Source organism: Grammomys surdaster, unplaced genomic scaffold (assembly GCF_004785775.1).
Source record: "Grammomys surdaster isolate TR1022 unplaced genomic scaffold, NIH_TR_1.0 167, whole genome shotgun sequence".
Classification (NCBI taxonomy): Eukaryota; Metazoa; Chordata; class Mammalia; order Rodentia; family Muridae; genus Grammomys; species Grammomys surdaster.
The window spans coordinates 4416073-4433724 of record NW_021604615.1 but is presented as its reverse complement, the minus strand read 5'-3'; the positions used below and the strand labels follow the sequence as shown (position 1 = coordinate 4433724).

Below are 17652 nucleotides of genomic sequence, written 5' to 3'. Positions count from 1 at the left end.
GGAGAGAGAGGGGGAGAGAGAGAGAGAGAGAGAGAGAGAGAGAGAGAGAGAGAGAGAGAGAGAGAGAGAGAAGATGGAAGATGGCAAGGGCCTTTTATGCACCATGTCTGGAATTCCTGGTGGTGTCAGGTTATGAAGTAAGCAGCAGCTGAGTCTGAAAGGCAGGTTGGTAGAGCAACAAAATTTACACCACTAGCTGCATATTGAGGCAAGTGTGTCCCTGAAGCAATGAAGGCTCTAGAAGGGTTACAAATCTTTTTCCTGCATTAACATTGAAAACTGGCATTTCATCAGTTAAATAACTTCCGTCATGTGAAGTCAGAGGCAGGGTTCTGCCTAAAGCAACATATAAACATCAAGAATTACAAAGCCTGTTAGACCATCCAGGGTACAATATCCTTCTTTTACACCTGAAACAGTATCAAGAAAGCAAACTTTAAGTCACTTGTCACACTACAGCAAAGCTGTTTAGCAACCTTGGCCAAATCCGTTAGCTATATCAGTCCAGTCCAATTTCTGATTACGGTGGTGATTTGAGAACCAAGACATTTGCACTTTATTAATCGTGAACTAGTTTACTGTGATCAGTCATGGCTTGTGAGACACCAGAAACACCACTGAAAAGTCAAGTAGCCAGTGAATGCCAGCTGAGGCCGTTCCGTCTTTGGCAATGGAAACACCTCAGAGTCCAGGAGAGGTCATATCCATTTTATTCCTTTATCTCTTGCTTAGGTACCTGTGAACTTGGTCAAGAAACTGAAATTTACAAGCACAGCAGTGCAGAGCCTGGGTGACTGTCGGGTGTAGTACTGTAGAGTGGGGTAGACCAGAAAGTGATTCTCTTTATCATACAAGCTAGAACTTCCCTGGAGCTTCTTGTCCCAAAGTGCTGCCACCATCTGTGTTCACAGAGACAGAGGGTGGGATTCCCTTACAGAGCCCAAGCATTGATGTAGGACAAGCAATTTTCTGAGCAGATCTGTCATTTAATTCCCTTCATCTAGATTAGTACAGGACAGAAATCACCATCTATGGTATCAGACTGTTAGCTTCTTGGCCTTTCTTCTTACTTCTGTCCTCAAACCAAGGCATGCCTTTGCAGTCCAGAGACACCTCACCCTGAATGCAAGTGGTTAGGGACAGGGTGGGAGGAGCTAGCTTGAAGGAGGATTCATCCACTTATATTTTCCCATTTGTTTTCTATACCAACAAACACTTATTAAACGACAGGTTGTATCTTACTTGAGTCCTAGAAAACGCAGCCCTCATGGTAGGCAACATGACCAGCTAGTGACAAACGAAATATAATTATTTATATTACAATTATTTTAATATGTGATAAATACAATAATGAAGTCAAATCCATAGAAATTTATTGACAAATATCCATGTGACAGAAGATGTCACACAGTTAAAAAGAACAATAAACTGCGATTCTCTGTGAGGACGAGTAGTCTGATAGGAGATGATATTATGATCTAGAGTAGCATCGACAATGGTAGTGTGAATGTTCTGGATGCCAGCTCTACAGAAAACATGTTACAAAAGTTAGAAAACATAAATGTCTTTATGAGATAACATTGCTTTCTCCCCAGACTACAGACAGGAGACAAGAGAATTCCGTGTTGGTACTCAGCTACTCAGTAGGATATCAAGTTTTTCTGTCTTCTTTTTCAAACTCAGGTTTTCTATCTTTCAAGCTCTGTGGTTACCACACAAACAAATATAGAATTGCTTTGGGAGAAGCCCTGAAGGTTTATGAAAGGACCAAACTTTGAAGGATTTCTAAAGCATAACCAAGTGGAAATAGGGTAGACCAAGCAAAGGTGAAGGGCACAGCCTGTGGGAGCTGAGGCCGGGGCACACTTTAACAGAGGCACAGGTCAGTGGAAGAGAGGTGAGGCTGTAAGGATAGGCCAGCAGGTCCACAGTGGGATTTGTGTTACACACAGTGAAGAGATACACTAGTCGTCTGTCCATGACTGGACAAAATACTTGAGACTTAATAGTACCCAAGCTTTATTTCATTTGATGGCTGATTGTTTTGTTTCCTTGGGCTCATGACAACCAGCACATCAGGGCAGGGAACGTGTAGCAGAGAAGAATGCTCACTACACTGTGGCCAGAATACACAAAGACAATGGAGAGTAAAGACCCTAATATCTCCTCCAAGCACACAACAAATAACAAAAACGTCTACTTGGTCCTATATCCTAAAGCCTCCATCTTCTTACAGTGGTGCCGTTGACTGGTTACAAAAGCCTTTAACACTTGAATTTGAGGAACAGCCCAGTTCTCAGTTTCAAGTGCAATAACTCTACCTCTTTCCAAAAGATGACCTCCCCTCCAGTCACTCTTACACTGATGTATAGAGAAAAAAGTAAAGCAGACTATAGGAGTGCAATCCACACTCTAGCAGTATGCGTAGATGTTTGGAAGCCTGATGAGACTGTAATCCAGCAGCCATATTACATGTTGTCATGTCAAATTGTGTTAATGGCAAAGAGGGGTCAACTCATTCACTACAAGATGTGCAGTGGGATCACCTCTGGGACTAGTTAGTGCTCATTCCTGTCTCATGCCTGCATTTTGGATTCTATGTGTCTTACAGAAACACCTGTGTGGCATTGCTGGTGACCCTGGCATGGTTATCTCAGGGACCAACCACAGACAACATGAGTGATACCTAAAGCTGATTGTCAGTTTGACAAGAACTAGAATCACTCAGGAGACAAACATGTATGAAGAAGTTTCTAGATTGGATTAGCCTCTGAGTATGCCTGCAAGAAGAGTATCTAGAGCCAGTTAATTGTGGAGAAACTACTGTGAATGTGGAGGGCAGCCCCTATAGACTGGGATCAATGGCTGAATAAAAAGAAGAAGCAAGCTATGTATTAGACTCATCTCTCTGCTTTTGTCTATGAAGCTAATGTGACCAAGTCCCTCCTACTTGGGCCACTATATTCCCTAACCATAAGGGACTTTACTGTCTGAGCCAAAATAGACCTCTCTCTCTTTAAGTTGCTTTCATCAAGGGTAGTTTATCACAACATCAGTAAAAGTAACAAAGACACCCCTGTGGAGGAAAAGGTGGTCTTCAGATGTATTCATGTCTGATGACCTTGAACAAGTGGTCAAAAGGAGACCACTATTCTAACACCTGTAAGCATTTCTAGAGACTCAAACTACAGGTAAATGTTACAGTTCCTACTGCAGCAGTGAGCCCATGGCATTCTTAGCGTTACTACCCTACTCTAACAAAGGGAATTGTTGTCAAAGAAAAAGTCAGCCAGCCTTAACATGATACCCACTTCTGAAAACTGTATACACCCATGCCTACAGATAATGTTACAATGAAGATAGATAGAAAAGGTTCAAGACAATAAATTACATCCACACATCATTACTATCTCTCTGCTGTGATTTAGTTATGTGGAGTGATATATCACCCCTGAACCAAGTGGTTCATACAATTATTTTTAAATAAACTGGACTGTAAACGTTAGGTCTAATATGACAACAACAGCTTGCTAAAAGGTTTAAGAAAAGATGACCCAATGTTTTAATATGATCTTAGTGAGTAGTCTAGTAACGTATTTCCTTTATTTGTTGGCATGATTCACTGCGTGATATGGCTTTATCAAGATTTCACCAGGAATCTTATAAACTTATTCTTGTTCTAGGAACAAATTCAAGGAACCATCTTGTGTTTGGTTGTTCTGCCTCTATTTCCTCTGGTGTGCAACAGTCTTCATGTCTTCTTGCTTTTTTACAAGTGAGATGTTAAAATATATAGACTTGCCTATGTGTTTCTCTGTACTATATAGAGGTTGGGTGATTTGTGCAAGAATTCCTTAGAGAGGAAAGGTTTTAGCATGACTTTGTAGCAGTGAATTCTTCTGTTTTACTTTTTTCTTTTTAAATAGGATTCATCACCTATGTTAGGTTCTAGTCAGTTCCTAAGAACAGACTTAAGTGAACTAACATCTCAGTCATCAATGGGCCTTGGTTTGAAGGCTATTCACAAATCAGTCATGCTATTTTCTTTCTTAAAATAATACTATGAGTAAGCAGAGTTTCATAAGCTTTGCATTTGAGACTACAAAAACACAAGGAAATAAATGCCATGACCAACAGGAACATGCTTTTAGATATTTTAGACGATCTTGTTTTAGCTCTAGGGCACGTGGTCCTTATAGAATATGGGTAGGGATGTTCCTAAGCATGTCAACATTGACCAGTTGGCTCAACTTCTAATTTTGATTCCATCATAAAGTGAGGGAGTGTAGGAATGACTGTTATGGGTCTTGCTCACAGGCATGAGGGTATCAGTGACACACTTGAGTTTTGACCATGCCTGGGGGTACATGTGGCTAGAGTATTTTGCTACCAAGTTTATGCTAAAAGATTGTGACCTCACTAGATTTTGTCAACTTGACAAAATTACAGTTGTCTGGAAACAGAGAACCTCAATTGAAAAAAATGCTTCTATCGGATTGGCCTCCAGGCAAGTTTGTGACAGGCTTTCCTGATTAATGATTGTTTGGGTGACCCCAGCTCACTGGGGACCATGCCACCTTTTGTGTGGGAAGTCCTGAGTGTTATAAGAAAGTGGGCTGGGTAAACCATAAAGAGAAAGTCACTAAGCAGCATCCCTCTATGGCCTCTGATTCTGGTTCTGCCTCCAGGTTCCTGCCTCGATTTTCTGCCTTGCCTTCTTTTCATGATGGATTGTCAGCTATAAAACTTTCATCCCAAGTTGCTTTTGGTCAAGGTGTTTATCACAGCAATGGAAAGCAAACTAAGATTATAGACCACATGAACTAATGTCATATTTGTTCAATTCTGTGCCTCCTGGGGTTATTAAGCTACAGATAGACCTGGAAACTTACTGTAAAGCAGCAGGAGTTGTGACAGAAATATCAATGTAGTGAATCTCAGAAAACAGGCATTTTCTATTAAAATGTGAAGCCCTTAAGCAGGGAGAGAAAGATCTGTGCAGCAGATAAAAACAAATTGATGAACTCTCCTAGAATTCAACGGGAAATTGTCCTCTAGTCTTTTGGGTTCCCTAAACTGCAGAGACACCCTGCCTGAACAGAGTGGAGGAAGGGTGTGAGTATATCAGTTCTTGACAGAACACACTGGGGAGCCATAGGGAGCAAGCTGCAGGCTGTTTCAGGCTTCTTGTGAGATATGCCATCAACAGTTTGGAATAATCCATCCAAAGAAAATGTCAGTGCTGTGTGTGCACTCAGCTTAAAAAAATATGTAAGTGATTTGGGCAATTGGAGACAGTTACACTCATGGAAATATAGGGGTAGCTATGAGTTGTGCTGACTTCAAAATTTCTTTGGAAGAAAAAGAAAGTCTTACATTCACAAAACTTTATACAGTATCTCATTCGTGAAACCTGTGTTTATTGAACCCTTCCTATGGGCAACATGCTATCTTCAGCACTGTAGGAAATGAAGATGTCACTTCAGGTAGTTGTTCCCAAGGGGATTATAGGTATATGGAGTTGGACACACTGCTAACTGTATGAGGAAGTGGCTGAACTTTTAAGACACCACTATGGAAGTGTAGGGTTATACCCCACAGGGGTATAGGAAGGTAAAGCCAGAGGGAGCTAAGACACCAAGCTCAAAGCAGTGGGTATAAAACCCAGAAATCCTGAGTCTTGGACACTCATTTCAAGTGTATAGCTTCCAGTTGTTTTCTATGAATATGTCCATCATTAATGATAAAATTGCTAATAAGTTATAATTGATTTGAAAGAGAGAAGCTTCGGGTTAGTGATCCCTCAAAGCTGACAGGGCTGTGAGAAGCACAGGTTATGAAGAATGCTACAAAGTATGAAAGAAGAGAAAGAATGGAGGAGAGGAAGAGAGTAAGGAGGAGAGAGGGAAGGGATGTGGGAAAGAAGAGATGCTATTGAGGGCAGACCTGACAAATTTAACTATTTATGAAAACACTCACTTGTTTAAAGACATTTGTTGGGTGTTACTCATGTGTTAGCATCCCAGATCCCAAGTAAAGTGGTTTAATACTGCACCCTGCCTATGTCGCTTCTTTGAGGACAGGTGTTACCCAAGCAATGGCTTATCCTTGACTCACTAGGTCTCTATTGAGAACCCACTAGCTTTTAACCTATTGTCAAGCTGAGGAGTAGAGCAAGACACATCCAAGCATGGTGTGTAATGGTAAGAACTAGCAGGTAGCCTTGAGATTACATAGCAGTGGGAAGCAAGTAGCTGAAGTGGAAGTGGTTGGCTGTTACTTGAGGTTTTGAGGTGTCTGGATATCGTTCTCTGTAAAGCCCGAGCATCCGCAACCTTGAAGAACAGAGTTTAGCATGTTCAGCTAGAAGTTGTCCAGTGTTTGAGGGATAGGCTTCCTACGGAGTGAATAAATTAGGGGAGCCACTGAATTCTAGGGGGGGTTGAGCAGAAATGGAGATATATGGGGTGTCTTCTGGAGTTAAAGAAAGACTAGGGTAAACTTTACAAGTGGTGAAATGTATAGAGAAATGTTTCAAGGAGATCTAATCCTAGCACTTGGGATGCAGAGGCAGGATGGTCAGAAGTTCCAGGCCACCCTGGACTGCAAGGAGATACCTTCACAAACAAACAATAAACAACAAACAAGAACCAGACTAGTTAGATAAATGGGGAGGAAGTTCTTGTATGTGTTTGTGTGTGCTTGTGTGTGTGTCTAAGTGTGTAAGAGTGTTTCCATGGGAAGGAAATGCTCTGATATGCTATGTCACAGATGATTGACTTTAGATGACAATAACATTTTATTTAAAAAGTAGAAAAATGGATTTGGGGTATTTTTTTCCTCATAATAATAAATCTTGAGGTGATAGATACTTGCCTTAATTAGGGTTTCTATTGCTGTGAAGAGATGCCAAGTCTATAAAAACTCTTATAAAGCAAAGCATTTACTTGAAGCTGCCTTACATTTCAGAGATTTAGACCATTATCATCATGGCAAGAAGCATGGTGGCACACAGGCCAACATGGTGATAGGGAGGTAGATGAGAGGTTTACATAAGGATCCATAGGCAGAAGGAAGGAGAATGAGTCGTTGGTCCTGGCTTGAGCTTCTGAAACCTCACAACCCAACCCCAGTGTCTAAGAATATTACCTTCATTTATAAACCGCTGTCCTGTTAGCCCACTTATACTGGGAGCATAGACATTTGTCTGTGTTTATAAGTAATATAAAGAATGTCATTCTACTGAATACCCACAAGGGTCTGATGTTGTTATACACTGTTGTTTCTGTGCCTATGATGGGTAATTGTGTCAGAATCAGAATTTGATACGCATGCACTCGATGGCATTCTGTTAGGGATAACAGTTTCTACTTCTTATGATGATGTAAATTCCAGGTGATTTTAGCTGGGAAATAAAAAACATAGCTACATACTGTTGTACCTCCTTATAAGATAATCACATGCCTGCCTCCCTTTACTGATGATGATGGTTGGAATTCAGATATCTAATGCTCACTCTATATTCTGGCTTCATCTCATTCTCCACAAACTATTTTGAATATCAAGGAGTTTTAACAATGCACTAAGTTTGCATTAGGTTCTCCTTGTGTATCTAAATCTTTATGTACAAAATAACAGGAATAACGGGAATACTGAAGTGAAACTGATACATCTCTCATAGATGTATCTGCTTGGTTTGCTCAGCGGCCTCAGAGTTTGCATCTCATTATCCCTCCTACATCTAAAAATCTCGGAAGCAGGTGTCCATGCCAATCAAAAAGCAATGTCCCGCCTTCCTGATTAATCTGAATCACCGGTGTGGCAGTCTTCTTTTGTGGTCAAAAAAATTTATTTATAACTTACTTATTGCTACATAATTTATCTCACCCAGTCATCTTTGAGAGTGTGTGTCCATCTAACCATGTCTTCTATATTAATAGACCTATGCAGTTGTGATCATAATCAACTTCAGAATATTTCAGTCGACAGGGATGCCCAGTCTGTCTTTCCTCCTAATTTTCCCAGTGTGAAGTGACTCCTAAGCTATCAGCCAGCAGAGGCTTTCTTATCCTGAAGATTTGACATAAACAGAGTCATAGAGAATGTGTTGGCTTCGCTGACTGCTTCCTTCTACTTCAACATGCATGCTATAGCGTCACTCAGAAATATGCTTATACTTTTTAACCAAATAATATTTCTGAATATGATTGAGCCACTGATACAATGTTTTGTCCATTCTTCAGCCTGTGTTAATTTTAGTTGTTTTTCATTTTTGACTATCATGAGTGCAGTTCCTAAGAATAGAAGCAAGTTCTCAGGAAAGGATCTTTCCACTTTTCTTGGTATACAGTGAAAATGGAAGCCCTGTCTGTGTCTGTGCGTGATCCCTCAAAAGTGGCTAAGCCATGTTCTAAATCGTCCACAATACAGCATACTCTGTTAGTGCAAATGTCTTCCTATGTCTCCCCTTCTTTACAAGAACTTGTCATTTCCTGTTTGGTTGTAGCCAACCCATCAGGTTGGAAACAGCATCTCACAGAATTTGATTTAACTGATGTCTAACGTCTTCTGTGTGTTCATCAGTCATTTGAACATTCTTCAGAGGACTTCTAGAGTCTATTTGTCCATTTTTTTTTATTGTTAAGTTTCTTCATGTGTTCCAGATATAAGGTCCCAATCAGATACACGATTCTAAAGAATTTCCACCACTTGGAGGTTGGGTTTTTACTTGTCAAGAGTGCTCTTTGGGCATCTGCTACCTTGACAAAGTCAATTTTCATTTTCTTCTTTTCACCTGAGAAGCCAGTGTGTGATCTGAAGCAACAGCAACTCATGCCTGTGCTTTCTCCTGGGGGTTCCTAAATGTTACTCTTATTCAAGTTAATGATCAAATTTTAGTTAATGTTTCCATGAAATTAGAAATCATAATTTGTACTATTTCAAGTATTTTTACTTTATGGCAATGTTGTCTGCTCCTCTGGAAATGAGCTCTGCCAGGGTGGCAAGAGGTTTCTCTCTGTTGTTGGGTATGAAGGAATGTTCTGCAAATGTCTGCTAGTTCATCGATTTGAAGTTGATTGGCTCTAACTCTTCACTCCCTGCTGATTGCTGCCCAATTGTTTCTTTGGATATTGGAAATGAGATATCATAGAATCCAATTTCATCTATTTTTCCCTTTGATTCCTGCAACTTGCTTTATTGCAGTTATTTTTGGTGGCATTAACATTCTGCAGGCATTTGATATATTTCATGGTATGTTTAGTTATGTAGTGCAGCTTGTGTTTATAAACTGGCCACCTTCAGGACCTGTACTGTTGTCACACAATAAAACAGCCATTCTGTAACAAGTTAATTATAGCTTTGGCTTCACTGTTCCTGTGTTAATTTATTATGGCCATGGGACACATACAAATAAGAATATTTACTCAAAGCAGGGTAACTCACAAATTATAGAAAGCCAGTCCCACAGCATTTATTTATACTGAAAGCTGTTATTCTTATCATAATAAGGCCAAAGGAGAGAATGATTTTCCAAATTTTACAATAGCACAGATAGACAACAATGCCATTTAATGTTTTCCAGAAAGTCATCCTTCTTAGAAACAGGAGAAAGCTTCCTCCAAGGTGGTGGTGGGGCATCCTATTTACAATGATGAAGACTTTTGCATGTTTAATATTAAATTGAACATGTGATGTTCTAAGTAGCTCTGCAGGTGAGATGGGCTTCTTTTCTTAGAGATGTGTACGGGTAGACACAAGACAAGAGCCTGTATGGAAGAAGTAGTGTTTCCATTTTGCAGAGTGGGTCATTTCTATAAATGTCTTTATGAATACCATGTGGGTATGCTGCTCATACCTAGGTCAAGACGGGAGATAGAGAAAGTCTTCTGCCAATTGAAGTCACATAATGCACAAACGCCCATCAAGATAACATCGGATCTCTCTATTGCAGCAAGAGTGGTGCTCATCTTACAGAAGAACAGGGATAATTCCTCCGCCCATTACCAAGGCTAAATGCACCATGGGGCAGCTTAAAGGACAAAGGTCTTATTTGGCTCCCAGTGGGTAGGGGCTCATAGAGGGAGCTTTCTCCATGTAGCAGGGTGCAGAGGTGGATGGAATTGAGATTTGTTTATAAACTTTGTAGAGAGTAGGTCACTTTCTAGTGACCTACTTCCTTAATGAAGATGAGACCTCTTAAACGTTGTACAAGGGGCACAGCCTGGAAAGGAACCTACCAGCAAGCCTGACGATCTGAGCTCAAGTCTCAGAACCAACTCTCACAAGTTGACCTCTGACTTCCCATATGCACCGTGTGCACTGTGGTGCCCACACGTGTACACAAAATAAATACATGTTAAAAAAAAAAAGTTGTACAACCTTTACAAAAGTGACGCCATCTGGGGTCCAAGTGTTCAAATGGAAGCCTGTGAGGAACATTTCCATTCCAAACCATAAGGAGCAGAAGGGAGAGGAGATAAAGGCAAGAAAGAGTGTGATTTGAGGGATTATAGTTTGCTGAAAAGCTCTCCGTATGTTGGGAATAAGACATGGATAACTTCCACCCAGTCAATGTGGTGAGGAGACTGCCCAAAACATTCCTAGCTTAGTTGCGGAAAGAACCAATAGCGGTGGCCATAAGAAAGGATTTGGTGCACTGTGGGAAAAATGAATGGCTTACATGGCGGTAAATGTGTTGTTTTGAGCTTGAGGGTGGGGGGTGGGGGGTCCGGATGAAGGTGTTTGAATCACAAGCTTGAGTTCATTTCCCAGAACTTAAGGAAGTAAGAGAGAATGGCTAACTCTACAGAGCCGTGCTCTGATCTCCACATTCGCAATGTGGCAGGCACATGGTAAGCATGTACGCATGCGCGCATGCAGAGCGACAAAGACGAGAGACAGAAAGATTTAGACAATACTACTGTTAATCTGGGTAATTTCAGTTCCTAACAAAACTGAAAATAATATTGTTTTGAAACTAGATTTGAGACTGGAAGCCTCTTTCTCTGAAAAAACTAAAAATACACGACGGAGACAAAATGGATGATGCGCGGGAGCCAATCCTCACACAAGAACCTTTTGTCTTTAAAAAGAAACAGTTTCTTCTGTGTCAGTACTACCTGGTGACTCTGACTCTCCAAGTTTGTCAGTATTTTTCTCAATGACATGATCTGTGTCCCAAATTGTATGTCATTTGTGACTTCGTAAATAAAGTTTCTAGATTTTCTTCTTGGATGTTAAGTGATAAAAGCAGGTTTACATAGTTGATGTCCTATGGACTGGGGGAAAGTTGGGTGGGCCGATCTTGTTTAAGGGCTGTGATGTGGACCTAATGCATTCTCAATCATGGCTGATTGTTAAGATCAGAACAAGGAGTGGACAGAGAGAGAGGCTTCTAGAAATTGTCCGGACTGCCCTCACTTGTTCCATTGGTTTTTATATTTATTTCTTAATCCACACAAGGAGCCTGTTTAAGAAAAGAGAACTTGGGTCCAGCAAGCCCACTCCACTTGTAGGAGGAGCCTATGTTTCCTCTTCACGACCTATTCTTAAAGGGTATACTCACGGTTGACGTGTCCCATAGGCAGTCTAAGGAAATGGAGACAGCTCTTTCATCCAGCCAAAATGAAGAAAGAACTCTTAGAAGAATTGTGCAAATAAATAAATAAATAAATAAATAAGTGTATTTGTTTATGACAGACAATTTTTTTCATCAAGAAGAAAGAAGAGGACCATATACATCACCTTGCAGATACGCTCTGCCATAAGCAATTATCTATTTGTCCTTAGGAGAGGTTTTCCCCACAGGGCAGATATCTAGTCTGCTGAAGTACCTAGCTCCCACTGGACCTTTGCAAATTAGGTGATCATTATGGTCCCCTTTGATAAGTAAATTAAATGAGGCCTAGAAAGGAGAAAGTAATTTTCCTAAATCAGACAGCCTGGTCATAAGGGAGACGTAGCTGCTGTAGGTAACGCGCACTTCTGGCATACATTATCTAGCGGGAGCCTCAAGCCAAGCCTCCGGAGTTCCTCCCTTACTAGCAACTCTCCCATTTTATAGCTGACCTTAGACGGTGAGTTTAGACAGCACAGTGAAGCACGTGAGGTTGCTGCTTTGGAGGGAACCTTCTGTTGACTGGGAGGGATAGCTCCTGTCTGCGAGAGAGTCCCTGCTTTGAAATGCTCCTGTATTCCTGCACACTTCCTGAACCTGAACCTCTGGGGTGTTTTGTGTTTTTTTTCTTTTGGACTCTTTATGTCTGTGGCATCATTAGGTGCCAGAACGTCAGTGACGGATCACAAGACTCTTGATCATCCTGATGATTTATACGTTCCGGCTACCTTTGCTCGACACGAGACCCTGAGATCTGTGTTCCCTCTTAGCACTAAAAAAGCTTCTGGCTGCCTTTGCTGGACATGAGACGCTGAGAGCTGTGTTTCCTCTTAGCGCTAAACGAGCTTCAAAACCTAATACGGAAGCCTCACATCAGTGAGCTCACAATTGCATGCTGGGTGTTTTATGACTGAGTTTATGTGGAATTAACCAGGGTAGATGAATAATAGCCGGCAGCAAATATACTGTCCTGTGCCTATGCAGGCAGCTATTACGGGCTTCCTCAGTAAGAATCTACAGGCTTGATGTTTATGCCGTTGAACACGTAGTAGAGTTACCAAAACAAACAGGAAGCTTGACATTAAAGACTTGCCGAGTCCTAACTAGCAAAGATAATTTGATTTGTAAGGAAGGTTATGAGAGGAAAGAGTTTATGCCAAGCTGTGTCAGTGAGTCAGGGGATTTAAGTGTGCAATATCGACTTACAGCTCTGACTTAAAGCAAGAGTTACTACGTCTATATTTTCAATATTTGATTGTTGTTTGGAATTCTGTTGAGAAAGTAAGACTGAGAATTTCAGATGATTTCAGTGTCACTGTGGGCCATGGCTCAGGAAGCAAGTGTTGGCAGCCCTGTTCTTCAGGGGACTTTGAAATTTCTCATCTTTCTGATGAATCAGCTCCAGAAAAGTTTCTCTTTTCTGATTATATGTCCTATTTGGATATCATATTTAATCTCAAGTTGTAGAGTATTTCAAAGGCAGGGAAATAAAGCATCTTATTACTGCTTCTAAGTTTTATGAAATATAAATACATAGGTGGCATATTATCAAAAATTAGATATGCCTCAAAATGTGTTCCATTTTCTCACACTCTTCTGAAATAATCTTAATCTCATCCTGAGTGTCTTATCACTTTGGACCATCAGCATTTCATTGTCTTTTAGAATAAACTACGAGTTACTGAGGTACATCATCAGTGGCCATTTCAACAGAACTCCAGAGGGGGTCCATGGAATAACATGCAGCCCAGCATAGAGACCATGGAGTGACATATTAACCTCAGCATTAGAGACCATGAAGTAACATGTAACCCCAGCATAGAGACCATGGAGTAACATATAACCCAGCATAGAGACCATGGAGTAACATGTAACCCAGCATAGAGGCCATGGAGTAACATGCATGCCAGCATAGAAGCCAAGGAGTAACATGTAACCCCAGCATAGAGACCATGGAGTAACATGTAACCCAGCATAGAGGCCATGGAGTAACATGCAAGCCAGCATAGAAACCAAGGAGTAACATGCTGCCCAGCATAGAGGCCATGGAGTGACTTGTAACCCAGCATTGAGACCATGGAGTAACATGCAGCCCAGCGTAGAAACCATGGAATGACATTAACCCACCATAGAGATCAAAGAGTAACATGTAACCCAACATTAGAGATCATGAAGTGACATATAACCCAGCATAGTGGCCGTGGAGTGATACATAACCCAGCATAGTGACCACGGAGTGACATGCAAACAGAGCACCATGCAGCTGTCCCTCTCCAGGCAGTCTCCCCATGGTGGGCTATGGTCATGCACCTTTAAGGCCACTGGGATTTCCATGTACATTTCAAATGATTGTGGTCTGAATCTGCTATAGAGAGGCAAACTTTCTGGGTGTTTCTCTATACTCCTTTCTGTGTAACTCCACAGTTCTTATTCAGAAGTTTGACTAATTTATCTGGGAACTAAGATAAATGTACTACATTTCTGGTTTTGGGGGGCCTTCTACTTTCGATGAGGGTGGTAAGTCAAAATCGCAAGTGCAGATATGATTCCTATGGGCTAGGGTTGACTAGGGTTCAGAAGCAGCTTTCAAAGCAGAGTACTTTTCTGAGCGATAGTATTACTGACAGAAAAATGGGCTGAAATTATTTGTAGAAATGAGACGACATTGTAGAGGTGAGGCATTTTAAAGTGAATAATTAGGGGACCAACCATTTTCATCAAATGCTTCTGAGAGCCTTTTACCCTGAATACTGGGAAGCCATTTTAAGGTTCTTAATTCAAAGCAGGCTATAAAATAGAATTGTGTCCTTCAAGTTGTAAACTACTTTTGAGAAATTACCAGTTAGCTCTAATTGTTATTCCCTGGACACCAATTTTGAGAAGAAAATTTTACTGAATTGTGTTAAATTTAGAAATATACTATCATTAAATTGTAATTTCCCCTTGAATTCATACCAAGATAGCTTGCAAATTGGATCTGGTCTCCTCTAGTTTCCTGGGCTGTTTATCTACATTTCAAATAACAAGGATAGCCCATCTCCTAATCAAAGAGTGTATGAGCCATTTCCTTCAGGGATGGGGTTGTTATTGGCTACAGAACATTGCAGGACATTGATGGCTTGGACTGCATGCTTTTGAAAGGATCACCTATAAGCACGAGCGACTCCAGAACCAGAAACTGTCCAGACACTTCCACAAAGGGGGTTCTTGAACACACAGAGGGTGTTGGAGGGAGGAGAGGAGGTGGACTGTCTAACACAGTTGATTGGTGAATAAATAAGGACTCATCTGAGCCCACATTTTGGCCACAACTGTTTCTTTAGTCTTATCAGACAAATTGTTCAATCATCTCTCTCTCTCTCTCTCTCTCTCTCTCTCTCTCTCTCTCTCTCTCTCTCAATTCTGCTACATATACACATACACATATACTACATATATGTCATATACATATACACATACACATTTGTATAATTAAGGCTCAAACAGAGATAGTTCAGTTGTTGAAGGCTTGCCTACCCAGCTGTAATTCAGGACCTGAACTCAGGTCTCTAGAACTCATGTAAAAAGCTAGGTCTGGCAGTGCATGTGTGAAATGCCAGCATAGGTCAGGTAGACACAGAGATCTCCTTAGAGATCACTGTCCAGACAGTGTAGCTGACTTGATCTCCAGATTTAGTGAGAGAGACCCTGCTCACCCAAATCTGAAGGAGAACAACAGAGGACACACACACACAACACACGAATATAAAGCAAACTTGAGTGCACCTTTTCCACACTTTCCATGTACACAGCCATTAGGATAAATATTTTCTAAATCTGATGGCATAATTTCATTTCTTTTTGTTTTCTCTTTGTTTTGTTCTGCACTTTTGCGAACTTCACTGCACTCATCCACCTATTCACATTTTATACTTTATTGCATGCACATTCCCCGCTGAGCATTCTACTGGAGGTAGCACAATGGCATACAGAGCGTCAACAACGCTTGTGATTTCTGTATATGTACCAAAACATTACAGAGTATGCTAAAATAAGTGCATATTTTGTGATTTTTCAATAGCACTTTTAAAAGCCAAGCAGATTGCTCCATGGGTACCAGCACTTGTTGTCAAACCTAATAACTAATGTTGGAGCCCCAGGCTTCACACAGTGGAAGGAGAGAACTAAGTCTCACAAGTTGTTCTCTGACCTCCACGGGTGCACACTCACACATACAACATTAAAAAAAAATGTTGAGCAAAACCATAGGCAAAATAGAAAAATAGACATAAGACCATTTCATTGTTTTAAGCTTTATGGAATCATAATTTTATGATTGAACTCTACAAGGAAGATGTTTGGAATACCATGCTTTATAAATAAAGGATTTTGGTTTTGGCTTTTATTTTCTTTACATGTTAAATATATACATATATGCATTAGAGGTTGGCTGTTAAAGGAAAAATAAGGAAATAGCTGAGAAGATTAATTTTGTGTAGTTATTTTTGTTCACAGCATACTGATAGTAAGCTCAATGAATAATCAATGTATGTATGTATGTATGTATGTGTGTCTGTATGTATATCTGTATGTGTGTATGTATGTGTCTGTATGTGTATATGTGTCTGTCTGTATGTGTATATGTGATTGTATGTATGTATATGTATGTATGTATGTATGTACGTGTGTGTCTGAATGTGTGTATGGATGTGTATATGTATGTGTGTCTGTCTGTATGCTTGTGTGTATGTATGTGTATGTATGTACATATGTATGAAATGAAACAAAGACAACAATGTGCCACAAGACAGAGGGTTTTGATTGGCAATTGACACAGATGTCTTTTTTCCCCCTATGGAAAGGAACTATCTAGCTGGTGGATTTCTCAAAACGCACATTTTTTTTTTTAAGAGAAGGTTTCATTTACTAGTGTTTTTGTGAGAGATAATTTTCTGCAAACACACTTTTTTTTTTTGAAATTTCTAAAATAAATTTCTACTTAAAATCACAGGGAAAAAAAATCCTCAAACAGATTCCCAGACAGTAATAGAATCTAGACAGTGGCACCATTTGGAGAGAGAGGGACTTTGGAACATGTCACTCATCCGGCAGGTTACAAAGCACGGTGCAGGGAAGGTGGCAGCTAGGACTCAGCCACCCTGGATAGTCAGGGCCAAGTTCAGCATGTTCTACTTAGATGTGATTCTTCCTTGAAGAACAGTTCTGAAACTGCTCTGCATCAATGTTAATTAGGATATGAAATTAAAACCTGCTCCCTTCCAAGGGCATAATATGTAGGCGATACAGGGCACATATTTAGTTAGCCCTGGACAGGATTTCAATTTTCTGCGCTCAGCTTCTAGGAAAAGCTTGTAAGGAATGGATGGAGCGATCCATATTTTCCATTGACAGCTGCCAAGATCCAACCAAAACTGTCTGCCTCATTACTCTTCCTTGTACTGAGTTTCCTTGAAACTCTGTGTGCACAGCAGCAGACCGGAGCATCACCTATAGCTGGGTTATGATTCTATCTCCCACCTTTGCCAATTGCTCGTCTATTCAAAGCCTTCCTTGCAAATATTTTAAAATAAAATGACATCATGTTATCCCACACTTAATTCATTGTCCTGAAATATCTGGGTGAAATATCGTTGTATGCATGGGTGACTAGGGAAGAAAATTATCTGTGGAGGCAGCATAGAGTATTTTAATGAAATAATTCCACTCATTCAATTTTGAATGTCTTGATTTCTTTGACAGCAAATCACACTGCTACAGCTCCTGGTATTCTTCTGACAAATATGTCTGCATTGTACCATGTGAGGCACTTTAAAAATGTTCCAGTATGTAGAAAATCTGTGTAATCAGTTAGTATAAGTGAAACCAAGCATTATCTAAAGAAACTTTTTTTTTTTTTTTTTTTTGGTTTTTTGAGGTAGGGTTTCTCTGTGTAGCCCTGGCTGTCCTGGAACTCACTCTGTAGACCAGGCTGGCCTCGAACTCAGAAATCCGCCTGCCTCTGCCTCCCAAGTGCCAGGATTAAAGGTGTGAGCCAC

General features: G+C 40.5%; 1 protein-coding gene across 3 annotated transcripts in view; it reads left to right on the top strand.

The window, feature by feature from the left end:
* Fam155a (family with sequence similarity 155 member A) overlaps positions 1 to 17652 on the top strand; it is a 520405-nt gene that overhangs the window by 43982 nt on the left and 458771 nt on the right. The window lies entirely within an intron of this gene.